The 14,039-nt window shown below is 40.9% G+C and overlaps 1 pseudogene; it reads right to left on the reverse strand.

Annotated features, from left to right (window-relative positions):
- Positions 1-10,583: 10,583 nt before the first annotated feature.
- On the reverse strand, positions 10,584-11,497 carry LOC148018242 (palmitoyl-acyl carrier protein thioesterase, chloroplastic-like; annotated as a pseudogene).
- Positions 11,498-14,039: the final 2,542 nt, after the last annotated feature.

Raw genomic sequence — 14,039 nt, forward strand, 5'->3', positions numbered from 1 at the left:
TATCTTACTTTGGGATGAATCGGCTAACTTTCCTTTCCAATTACAGGTACTTTGTCGCACGACAAACTTTATGCCTAGTGTTCAAGTATCGTAGATGGAGGATGCTCAAGGGTAAATGGTTGTGCCTTGATCAAGACATGTGTGAAAGTGCAGCTATAGATGTTACTGTCATTTGTGAGGGCCGCGAGCCCCAAGTGTTGCAAATGGAGGATGATTGGCCCTTGAGTATAATGCGCCAAGAAATTACAATGTTAATGCAGAATCCACTTGTTAGCTTCTATTTTAAACTAGATGGTAGGAAAATTCGAAGCCGAGCTGAGGATACTGTTACCAGCGAAAAGTGTGTGGCTCCACATATTTTAGAAATTGTAGACTCTCCCTAAAAATCCCAACACCACAAGTTATAATATCCAACACCTAAAATTTTTTGGATTTTTTTTGCCAATAGAATATTATCGCTTACAAACTTGCAATATTTAAAAATTATGGTATTTATGTAAAATCATACACTTGTTATACACTTTCCACATCAACACATTTACATATGCATGTAAACTTTACAAAGATGTAAGTAAAGCCATAACTAAATATCGTATGCGAACAATCCTTAATGGTTTAAAACTTAAGGTTTTTAAGGTAGAACTAGTTTAGCTCTTGTTTCATTGTTTCATTTCACACTTTCTCTCTTCATCTCTTTATATCCACCACCTCCCTCCTACCTGCTACGATGGATGCTCGCGCACACTTTGATGAGTGGATCCATGAGACTATCTTTGCCAAACAGGGTGATGAGATATTCCAGGTTTTCTCTAAGAACTTCAACATTGAAAGCGTGCTCTCATCGCTGGATCCCCCCCTTCAGGTTTCGAAAGACTTTGTGAGCACCATTGCTACATGCACATACTCCATCGAGGGATCCGACATGACTTGAGTGCCTCTGGAACAGCTCATGGTATTTTAGGCAAGGAAGAATCATCAAAAAGTGGTGAATAAGTGTCTAGCCCATGTGGATCCTTCGCATAGAGTATGCATTGTTCCCATGGGAAGTGCACCAGGTACATCACCTTTGGATCTTGTGGAGTGTGTTTGCGCATTGGCAATTTACCTCCTTGCATTGGATACACCCCTAGAGAAGGAGAGTGATGAAGATATAACTCCATAGGTTGTTTCTATCACATACACGGGAGAGGAACCGATTGAAGAGCTCATAAATGTTGAAGAGGAACATTGAGTGGTGGCAGAGCAAGGGTTGGCTCTCATGGTGCCATCTTCTTCAGAACATCCACAAGTCGACAAACCCAACCTTGCCTCCTTGACACCCATTGAAGTAGATGGTATACAATACTTGCTTCTGTCAGATGTACTGCAATACTTGGAAATGAAGAAAGAAGAGTTGTTGTCTATCCTAGTCAAGGATTCAATGGAAGACCTAATCGATTATGATTACATGGATGTGCATCCAATAATGGCAGAGATTAGAAGATATGATGGCACAAGCTTAGATACTGTGAGTGCAATCATAGCAGCACAGGAGCATATTACCTCGGTTGAAGAAGATTACCTTGTGCCAGATGCTGAATTTGAAGCACTACAGCATGATTTGTTCAAACGAAGGCCCCAGCTTCCTACCAAGGAGTTTGTAGATCCCTCTTCCCAAAGAGGTGCCTCTCTAACACACAAGGAAATGAAGATACAAGATAATCTGGAGAAGGTGAGATTTCTAACTACCATATATTTTTATGCAATGAAACTTGACGATAGGGTGCTTGGATCCCCCGGAGTCCACAGTGAAATCTTGGCCAAAAATAGTGCCTGCAGCTGCCCTGTCTGAAGTCTGGCGTCTGGGGCGCTAGACTTTGGACAGGGTAGCTGCAGGCATCATTTTTTGCCAAGATTTCATCGTGGACTCCTGGGTACCCAACGCACCCTACCGTCAAGTTTCATCGCTTTCTGATAACTCTAGGTTAGTCGTTAAATATATTGTTTTATTTGACTTTGTCATTCAGGACATACTATATATAGATGAGTTTGCATCAAGGCAAGGAGAAGCTTGATAAGTGGATCGACAGAAGGATTCAGCTCTGAAGGAGTATATTGGTAACCTTGTTGTAGATTTGGTGGTCTTTCATAAGAAGTGCTCACCAGGAGGGCAAGAAATAATAATGAAAATTTGAGCTTTGACCAAGTTTGGACCTTTTTGAGCGATATCTGTGACATCTACCTTGGAGAAGGTGGTGCTAATCAAGCGGTCAAAGCTTCTTTACTTGTTTGACCAAATGAGCAATGTGTGTGCTTGCTACATTAGGTGACCTCGCTAAAGTGTCAGATTCGCTTCTCCTGGAGAAAGAGCTGAAGGGGGAGCGCATCATTTTTGAAGCAAAGAAGGAACTTATATTTTCATTGGAAGCTAGCCCCTCCTCTCCACCGATGAAAAAAGCAAGGAACAATTGAGAGTTCTTGTTGGCTATCAGCTTTTTGTATCTACCATCACTAACAGCCATCACATGTATTTTTCTTGATGAATATAAGATACTTTACTTTGTCCCTACAAATAAATATTTATTAAATAAATATGTGGTTCACATAAGTGTGACGATAATGTGTGGTACGTGAATGATGTATTCGCATACGTTAACATAATTCAACGTGTAGTACTGCACTTGCGATTGTGTAAGTGTAACGATAATGTGTGGTACGTGAATGACGCATCCACATATATTAACATAATTCAATGCATAGTACTGCACTTGTGCATAAGCAATAACGTAACTTGTATCCATACGTATTACTACTTTTGATGCGTTCGTATGCTAAACAAAAATTAAGAGTCATGCGTTTCAAGAAACAAAACAAGACAACTTTACTCAATTATTTGAATTCAGTACACATGCATGAGATATTATGTATATATAAATAAATATTCCAATGTGACAGAGTATACAAAATTTTTTGGCCTTCCAAGATGTTATGGCGCTGTAACACTCATTACAAACCTTGCATCATTAATCTAGTAAACTATGGCGGAGTCCCCTTGCCGTGTCGAAGCCAAATGATAAAGTTCATGTGTTTATATGTGATTGTGACATGCTTTGCATGGATGGCCGCAAGCTGTGTATCATCGAACAAGTCGATGAGAAACCCCTCTGTAGCTATTTGTAGGGCCTCCATAGCTGCAGCAGTCCACCTTCCTGCTAGTGGGCCATCCCGCACTCATGCCCAAAATCTTCCCATCCCTTTCAGCTCTAAGTCTTGCATGACTTCTTGAACAACCTTATGAAAAGAACTTTTCGAGATGAGAAGCTCGTATCTCTGTTGGATTCTCCTTATCTCTCGAAGGGTGACAGTGCACGGTTTCCATCTCCTCTTCCTTTGTGGTGGTCCTTGTGCTCTATGGGGAGCTATGGGGAGCACCTATTGCTGCACTAGAGGAGGCTCCACCTTGTGCTCTAGGTGGCGGGCCTTGGCATGATGTCTTCCCGGGGCCAAAACGGCGACATGCTTGCTTGGTACGTGCCATGCAAGCTCAAGGAGGGAAAGATGGAGAAGAGAAAGAGGTTGGGGATGTGAAAATGGAGGAAGCAAAGAAATCAAGATGTGAAAATGAGAATAAGAATGAACTTTTAACCCATTTAAACTCTAAAATCGGGTTAATGCAGCTTCATATGCACTGTCCATCATGTGATCATAAATCCATAACCTTTTATTGGAATGCAATGAAACTTCACACGCACACTCGTTAGTGGCCAAGAGCCCAAATTATTTTTGTTTTGATTGCCAGACTTCGGACCAGGGGTCTGCAAGTACTTTTTTTTCAAAACAAAAATAATCTCCAGACGCCAAACTTCAAACCAGGGGTCTGCATGCACTTTTTTTTCAAAACAAAAATAATTTGGGCTCTTAGCCTTCACATGCCAGACTTCGAACCAAGGGTCTGCATACATTTTTTTTCAAAGCAAAAATAATTTGGGCTCTTGGCCACCTAACAAGTGTGCATGTGAAGTTTCGTCGCATTCCGCTACAATTTAGTATTTTAAAATTTATCCCACACCAAAATTATGAATGGATTGATAATTGAAAAATCAACATCGTGACTACTGGCCCTTAGAAACTTCACACCACATAGACTATACAGAGGCATTAGGAGTAAAGTCTACAATAAGAAATGGCAAATTTTTGCATGTTATTCCTATTGAAATTGATAGTGCTAACAAAAACTGTAAGTAAAAATTGAAAATATAGCGAAGATGCACAGTCAAAGTTGAGAGCGAAGGACGAGTGTAAAATTTTAATTCATATTTTAAGGGCGCATACAATAGTTTTGCACTTGGACATAGTCATATGTCCAATGCACGAGGATAACACTATGCCAAAAAAGATAACATTACAAACTGTATTCATTCCATTGGAATGAATGCATCCTTCACTACTTGAAGATTTCTTACAAGTTGAAAGTCCTTGGGAGTTACAGTGATGTGCTTCGCATGTATTGCACAACGTTGAGCATCAGTCATCAAGTCAACTAAAAAGTCGTCTGCAGCACACTATAGAGCATGAAGACATTCTTTTGTAAAGCGATCAAGTCTATCCTGACCTTGTGTTAAAAACCACCTCCTGCTTTCTGTGCAGTAGAGGTCTTGCACAATCTCGCAAACAAGTCTCCAGAAGCTCGCCTTCGGAATGATGAGATCAAAAGACCATTGATACCTTCTAATTTCTCTCAAGACCACTATACCTTGCTTCCACTTGCATTTCTTATGGGGGACGCTGAGGAGGACCAATGTGAGGGCGGCTTGAGGAAGGTGGATTAGGTTGAGAAGGGGGTGCATCTGAGCTAGTAGATGCTCCAAGGGGCTGAACACGCTATGGGACTCTCAGCGGAAGTTTATTTGCAACTACCTTAGACCTAGCCATCTTTCCTGCACAAGAGATGTGAGAACTCAATGAATAAGATAGAAAGTGAAACCCTCTTTTATATAACCCTAAACTGTGAGACTCATTCACATAGATGCACACTCTCTCTTTCTCTCTTAAACTATGAATTCCATTCACATTGACTCGCATTGTTTATCTTACTATCTTAGCTCTCTTCGAACCCATTTTTTGCCTTGTCAAAGCCTTGTTTCTAGCCATTTGGCATGGTTTTCTTTGGCACTTGAGGCTTCATAATGCACTTTTTTAGTGACATGACGTGATTCCATCATGTCTACAGCCGATTCATCAGCACTTTCATTTTCTCTCTTTTGCAACAGTTTAGCTTCATCCGCTACTATAATCCTATGCCACCAAGATAGCAACTGGATCATTGGATTGCTACCATTCACCCCTCCACCATGATCAGTTTTTCTTTGGTATGCACTACACGCTATCCAATGTGAATTTTCCATCCCTTGTGTGGACCAAATTTCGATGCTTCCCTTTTCTGCAAAGTATGGCCCGCGTGCCCCAAGGATATACTACAAAGACACATATCACAGATGAGTAAAACTATGCTCAATAGTTTATACAATTCATACAATTTTAAAATATTAACTTAGTACGCACCATGTAATGTGTGATAGAGCTTTTGCCCCATGCTTCCACCATGTTTTCGTAGAAACTATGCACATCATTGATTAATTCTTGCTTATCTTCATTGTTAAACACCATCTTGCGAAGTAAGGGAGCCAATTTGTTAAGACTTATCCAAACCTTAGCTTTGGCCAATCTTGTTTTTCCTCCATCACTTCGATCATGAACTACAAAATGTAACTTTTTCCACCCATCGTAGTCTTGCGGCCTACAAACCATGACATTCCCTTCCTCATTGATGGGTACTGAGAGAAACTTCCTAGCCTTTGCTCCTCCAAAGCAAGGCTTTTTTGGCAAGTTACCAGATTTTCCTGATCTCTTCTCATCTTTTTCAATCGTCACTTGATGCTTGTGTAGCCCAATTTCTGATAGCATTCGCTCCACATTCCTACACGTTGCAATGGCTTCTTTTTCTGGTTGCATCCTATAAGCAAAGAAAATGTATTCATATACAAGTTTCTCCATGATTCTGACAAAAGCATACAATGAACAAATGTAAATACGATCCAAGGGTGAAGATGGGCTTCCAAGTGGGATCTTCTCTATTGCCCATCGGTGTAGCACTTGTCACCTTTCATCAGTTCTTCTTTCCGTCCTTTTCTTCCACCCTCTCTATTAAGCAATATAAGCATGGATTCTTTGTATTTGCACCATTGGAGATTCCACACATGCATTTTAAAGTTTTCAAGTCTCCTGCAAGATGCCATTTAACCAAGTATTGACCATATCCTTCAACCGAGAGCATCTCACAATGTTCCTGATGATTGATGATGCTTGGAATGCTTGTGTGCATAAAGAATAGCTGCAGCATCTCAAATGTTTCCTTAGGACCTTCAAATGCAGCGAGCCACCACACATGGCACTCAGATTGAACACTAAAGTTCCATCGGTTGTTCTTGTCGAATTTTAAAACTCTATTCATCAGAGTTACACTAACTCTTTCAAGCTTTACTCCTTTGACGACCTCACTTTCATCTAATTTTATAACAAACTGCAATTTACCATTACGTTCCTCAACAGACATACTATAGTACATTACCATTGCCAACTGCACCTTGTTCAAATCTAAATAGTAATTGTTGAGTTCGGTGAACTTCACCTCATATGCATTTTCTGTCCCAACCTTTAGTGTTTCCACACATTGAACATGCATGGGATCTCCTATCAACTCCAAAACCTTTGTATTAAGTTACCGTCGGGCCTCTATTAACTTTGAAGGTTGAAAAAGAGGCACGATTCTATTTCTCTTCAGCACACGACCAAACCCAGCCTTCACACCTTTGAATATCTTTGAGTAAGTCATTGTGCTAATGCCGGCCCTGTCACAAATAGATTGTGCATCCACAGTTGAGAACTCATTTGACACATCTTTTAATGTGCACTCAATCACCTTTTCCTTCACAACCTTAAACTTAGGATTGCTCAAAGCGTTTTCCAATGTACTTACCTTCAGCAATCTACTAATACACGATTCAACCTCACCCTCACCTAGGTTCTCTTTCTAAGCTACCTTACATGCTTTGATACATCGCTTCCACTGGCCACTATTCACAATTAACTCATTGATTGGCTTCTTCTTTCGTTTGCACTCCTGTGCTTGCTGTTGATCTTTCTCAAGTCATCCAATTGTGCCTTTGCCTCCTCATATGAGATACCAATGTCATGGATAGTGCCCTGCATTGAAATAATTTGATTGTTTTGTTGAATTATAGCATCATTCAACTGTACCACTTGTCCTATGAGCTGTTGTATATGAAGTTGATGTGCATCGATTACATCATGGAAATTTTTTATGGTTGCTTGGCAAGTTGTAAATACTTTGAACGCCTGATCATTGAGCCACCTAGTATAACCAAGTAACCTATTTTCACCCTTGCACACATACTTCAGCAAATTTGTGATCCTTGAGAAAGTTTGAGGTCTATTGTTTAAGGGGTCAATTGGGTAGATTCCCCCATCAACCCACAAATCCACATGTTTCAATCCCATTTGCCTGTAACTCTGCAAAACCTGAGGGTTGACACTGGTACGTTGGGTTCTTTTGAATAATGGGGTATATTCAATCTCTACCTCAATATGCAGCTCCTTCTTTCCTGTATTTATTTTAGTATTAATAGAAACGGGGAGCCTACTTGGTTGTCACAAGAGGTAGAGTAATGCACAGAGAGGCACACAAAGGTGCCAAGGGAAAGGAGGGTGTAAGTAATTCACTCTGTTAATGAAGGTTGCATAAACACAGAGAAGAGGTCACAATCGAGCCATGAGAGATTATAGATATGGGGGGAAATAGCTTAGAGGGTAGGGATGTCCAAAACTTTTCGTATTTTAGATATTTCTATTTTGCCTCCAAAAACATTTCCAAAAAACACGAAATTTGACCAGTTGGTTTGTTTTTTGACCAAAAGCTAGGATATAAAAAATTTCCAAAATATCTTAAAAGGAACTTCCAAATTTTCATTTTCCTTGTTCTCAATTAAAAAGTTAATCACCTCGTATCTACTAATCATTTTGCATTGAAAACGAAGCACCATACTCCCGTAACTAACTCCTTTTTTAATATAAAATTTGGTTGAAAAAGACTTCTTGAATGAGGAGAGAGAAGGAATCTGAGTATATCTTTGTAGATAATATTAAAAAGGCAAAATGAGATTGCAAAAGTGGAGAGAGAGGAGGATTATTTTACTATTATTCTCTCCTCTTTTTCTTATTTTAAGGAGGAGAGAGGGGGAGCTAAAAGGCCCATTTGTGAGTTCATTTTTTTCCTAATGTAAATAGGTAAACGTATGACCACTAGATATCAGGAAACCCGACTTGCATTGTTTTAGAGGATGAAATGGGATTTGGCTCATGGGCAGAAGGGTTGAGGTGCCACACTCCCCTTCGTCTCCCATTCTCTTTAAGCCAAGTGCAATGCAAGTCCACTTCAATTTGAGTAATTCTATAAGAAGCGGAAACTCAAATTGCCGACACTAACCAGCTGTTAGTAATTATTTGACCCATAGTAAGAATCTAAAACTTAGGTTGGCCTTGTGGGGATGGCTAGAACTTCCACTGTGGGGTAGACTTGAGCGAGCCTAGATAGCAAACTCCAAGGTATTTCTTCGAATCTCGGATGACGTTTTCTAGGATATTTTCTTGATAGGTAACTAAGAATGTGCTAATGAGGTTACACTCCTTCTGTAGAGAAGTTCAAATACTTTAACTTGAACTTAGGGATTATATTCTTGGATAGGACTTCTTTCATCATTTTTTGATACTTGGGATCCTTACATGTATCTTCTTTGGCCATTTCTGGTGGGCATTGAGTATCCACCCTCAATGTTGGTGGGTAGATATGAAACCCTCAAGCTCCAAGAATATAGAAGTTTACAAATATGCAAAAGATATGTTACAGTGGCACTCTCTATTTTTTTATATCCTAGCCTAAAATAAGCTAATTAAACAAACTAAAGGGTATTAAATTTTCTTATTTACAAAACTCCAACAATCTATCTTTTTATCCTAGCCTAATTAGACCATGCCTATACTAATACAATGACAAAAAAAAAAAATACAGATCCATTTTTGAAGCTTGATGGTTTCATTCTCATTTAGGTTTGATTGATACCCTAATAAATCAAATATTTTTTAAAAAAATATAAACAAACAAAAAAAGAAAAAAAATAAAAACACACCTAAATTACAATTAAAATAATAATAATAGTATCACCCAAACACTAATCAACATCATCTAAATCAAATGTGATCCCACTAACATTTTCTTGATATTTATTTTTTTAAATAATAAGATGTTTTATTTTTTCCAGTCGTGGTTTTTGCTTTTTTGTTGGATTCCTTGCAACTGGGACTACTCAGTGCGCCCTCAGTCTCTTGCATATACACCCCTACCAGGTATCTGTTTTTCGTGCTTTATTTATTTTTGTTCATCCCTTAACCATAGTTAATTATTAAAATGAACTTTATTCACCCACTTTTTCACGCGCGCTCATGCTAAACACACATTTTTCTAATAACTTAAAATCAACCCACCGTTCACTTTGCACGCGCTACGTACGGTTCAGAGGCACTCTAATTTTAAATAAAAATGAACCAACCGTCACAAAAATACACGCACTGAAAAAGAAGAGCGCTATAGACACATTAAATTTTTAATCAATGAATATGCATTTAGAGACCTGAGTCTGGGGATCGAAGTCTATGCTTCGTTAAAAGCACCGTTTCACATTAATAAATTGCAACTAACAATTTAAAAATGAACCGTCGTTTTCTTATTAAAGTTTACAACTTAATAAAATTTCAACCATTGTTAATAATTTAGTATGACAAACCCTTCACTAACATCATTCCCCTCACTGCACTTTTTTTCCTTTTTAATAAATACGCTTCGTGGGATGGGCATGTACAGTCCTTTAAGGTGATATTATTTATCAAAGTCCTGGTTATGTCCTATTTTGTAATGGAGGGAAATACCTAGTGTCACACTGACCTAGGTATAAAAGGTGTGAAGGACACTGGCATGGCACCATTTTGATGAATACACATTTGTCCTTTCACCTTCTTCACCTTCTTCCCTGTCCTTCCATGGCTGCTAGCCATTTCTCTCTCCTCTTCTTGCCTTTCTCTCTCTACTTTTAGTCTTTCTCTCTCCTCGTCACCCTCTTTCTCTCTCTTCTTCTTACCTTTCTCTCTCCTCTCCCTCTTCTTCTGTAGTCCTTCTCCCTCTCTTTCCCCTTAGTTAGGACAGTTAGGTCTTCTTCATTATAGTTGGTATCAGAGCCTAGGTTCTTGGTCCCAGTTAATCCCTCATTTTACCCAATTACAACTTTCTAGTTACATGGAATTTTGAGTCACAGGTACACAGGTATAGGGAGCAATAGGGGAGTTTCTAAATATCTCTGGACCACAAGGACTGCATGCAGGAGTATTAATGGCAGCTTTCTTGAAGACCACATAGACCATGGCAGCCTTTCTTGGAGAGTGTGGAGAAAGGAAGGCTAAATTTAGCAGCTCGTTGCTCATTTCAAGCCATTTTTGAAGATCCTTAGCTCGTACGACACCAGCATTGACTGCGGAACACTCTCGAGGACCTAGCCGATGTACTTCACATGATTTACATGCCGATTCATGTCCAGGTCGTGAAGCTTCAGCATTAAACCACCTCTTTTACAAGGAGTAGAGCCGTCAAGAGTGGGAACCCTTCCACTGAAACTGTCATTCTCCATGATAGACCTGTCCAAGAAAGAAGGAACGATTTCTGCTCTCATAGTATCGGGCATCTTGGACAATCTCCCGGTGTCCTTGTTCATCATGGCCCAATTGCTAGTACCGCGTGCAAGGATGTGACCATTGCTGTAGTCTCAGACTAAGAAGTCCCTCCCCGTCCCATTTTTCCCAGAGGCACTAACCCAGGAGTCAATCTCGACCACATCCCCCCAGAGGGGATAGCGGTTCATCTCGATGTGCATTTTCGTCACTATCCAGATCAGTCTTTGTTTCATCATGGCATGAGTTGTTCCATCATCCGTGCCACCAGGACTCGAATTTGCAGATCGTAATCCCTGAAATTGTCTATCACTCCTCTCGTAACCCTTGTCTGCATCGTCTGTCTACCCCAGCCTCTTCTTCTCTCATCAATCCGTCCACCAATCCATCGTGTAAGATGCAAATCTTCGTGAAGACCCTCACCGGCAAGACCATCACCCTCGAGGTTGAGAGCTCTGACACCATCGATAATGTTAAAGCCAAGATCCAGGACAAGGAGGGCATCCAAGACAAGCAGAGGCTGATCTTCGCTGGCAAGCAGCTTGAGATCCTCAGCTCGTAACCCTTGTCTGCGCCGTCTGTCTACCCCAGCCTCTTCTTCCCTCATCAATCCGTCCACCAATCCATCGTGCAAGATGCAGATCTTCGTGAAGACTCTCACCGACATTCTCAGGTTCAGCTTTCAGCTCTTGCCTCAGGCGTCGAGGTCTGTGTCACTTCCATGAGCACAAAGATCATCATCCGTGCCACCAGGACTCGAATTTGCAGATCGTAATCCCTGAAATTGTCTGTCATTCTTGCCAAGCACAAGGCTGCCCCAGCTTGAACTCCTCTATTTTGCATTAAATAAGGGTTTGAGGATCAGCCTGCATTGAAGAGGACAAGCTCTGTGTTGATGGCCACAATCACTCCTCCTATTCTCGTGGATGATGGACTGAAGGTATACCCAGTCACAGATCAGAGACAAATTGCTGGTTCAAATCAGATTTGAAGGCTCCACTCTCCTCCTGCACCTCAGCCTCCTCAACAACTCCCTTCAAGGTCCTCTACCCCCTGAGCTATGGTGCCTATCGCGTCTGCAGTACCTCTCCCTATCGCATAACCTCTTCTCAGGATGTGTCGCTTCTGGTGTCAGACAAATTTGGGCCTGCAGCATTTGAAGGTTTATGTGGACCATTTCCAGTAGAGGGGCTTAAGAATGGGACTGCTCATGGAACAAGATCCGAATCCCATGTGGCTATGATTCTTGGGCCCTTAGCTGGGGGTATGTTGCTTGGGTGTCACAGGCTTTCTATGCCGGTGAACAGAAGAGTCCATGAATTTCCTTAACATCCACATAAGAGTGGTTACCAATACAGCAGTGCATGTAGTAAGTATACTAAAATTCACTATAACTACATCAGAATAAGGTGCCAGATCATGCTCAATCCATGCTTGAATGACTTTTTTTCTTGTTACTGGACTGAGCTGTACACCTTTGGCAATCTCATGATTGGACGATGACAACTTTGTACCCACAGAGGATGCTTGTGCTTTGTCCAAGTGTTTCCTTGCAGCTTTATATGCAGCATATTTAAATCCAAACATGTATTTTGGACTAGACCATAAGCATTTATGTGACCAGAAAGTGCATGTAACCCACATGTTCTGGAATGTTCTATCACAGTCCTGCATGTGAAGTTCCTTGTAAGCATCCATAAGAGGATCATAACAAAAAAAGCTGCCATCAGAGCTGTGTTTTTCTTCAAAAGCTTCTTCCCGATATCCTCTGCCTTTTCTGAGATGGTTTCATCTTCACCACAGTTCCTCGCATACTCAGGGTCATCGGTCACCAATATGTTGTCAAATAGGGAGCCTGATTTGACTTGCCATGGCTCTATACCAAGGTCCAAACATGATGCTATAAGGAGCGTCCCCACCAAAATTTGATTGATCGACATCACCACTCTCTGGTTTGCAAGTCTCACAGTTTCAACAGAAGTTCAGATAATGTATTCTTTGGTGGGTAGCAAGTTGATCAGTGGAGAGTCCATGGCTCTGGGAAAGACTCTCCTTTAAGAGCTAAAGTTTTCAATGAAGTTCACAGGGAGAACATAGAACAGCAAGCACCGGGCCTGGATTGGGTTAGTGAGTTCGGAAGGTCTCTACCCAATTCTGCAGTGTTGCATTTGTCCTGTTCGGACTACTATTGAAATGGGCAGTATGTCTTCTATTCCCCTCACAGCGTGCTTCCTCAGTAGCCATGCAACTGCGGACTCATATATTGGGACAACCGGCCAAATATAAGCAAGTGCTAACTTTCAATTGGCTCACAGCAAAATTCACACATTGAAATAAAAAAGGAAGAAGTTCCAACCACGGGGCATCCTCTGCAACATTTGCTGCTACTTCTGCTACAGTGTCACATAGCCTTTTGAGGACACTCTGGCTTTCTTCTCGCTGAACACAGTAAAGAAGTTGTTCTCTGATAGTCGCATGTGATTGCAGATTAAGTTGTGACCATGATCCAAGCTTCTTGCAGACTAGAAAAGGGTAAGTGGTTCATGCATATTTTCCAAGAGTAGACATAACGTGTTTAGCATAGCCAGGCACAGTCTGTGTTGTAGCAGCAAGTGGAAAATTAGCACTTGAAGCTTCCTTTCCACGGTTGGAGGCCTCTTGCAGGTGTATGTGGGTTGGGTAAAGAACCGCCGTCACAAAAGAACATCAGACTGTTCACAGCTACAATAAACGCATGTGCTTGGGGTTGTATGGTCACTACTGAAGCAGAAGAAGTAAATGCATTGATCTACTGTTGACTTGCTATGGTTGCAACTCATTTGTGATTGTGGTTGCAGCTGTGAATGCATTGTGATGATGGTACAGCAACAGGAGCTGCAATAGAAGATGCATTAACATTGTGCTGAGCTGAGCCACAGTAACAATTGGACTGGAAGCAGTCCCACAGCTGATAATCATTTTCAGGAAGCATTGTTTGGAAAACAGTCCATAGTTGACAATAGCAATGCATTTTCAGGATCTTAGCAATGGCCAAGGACCATTTGAGGACGATCGGATGCTTGGAGAGCTCAGCCAACTCTACAACACCTTGCACGAGCATGAGACATGGTTCTCTAGCAGATCAAGCAATTGAAGGTGGAAGCCAAGCAAATGCTCATTAAATTGATACCCATGGTCAATGCAGAGGCTCAAGGAGATCTCATGGACTC

Source organism: Lygodium microphyllum, chromosome 21 (genome assembly GCF_053477565.2).
Source record: "Lygodium microphyllum isolate KBCC chromosome 21, Lygodium_microphyllum_v1.1.10, whole genome shotgun sequence".
In the NCBI taxonomy this organism is placed as follows: domain Eukaryota; kingdom Viridiplantae; phylum Streptophyta; class Polypodiopsida; order Schizaeales; family Lygodiaceae; genus Lygodium; species Lygodium microphyllum.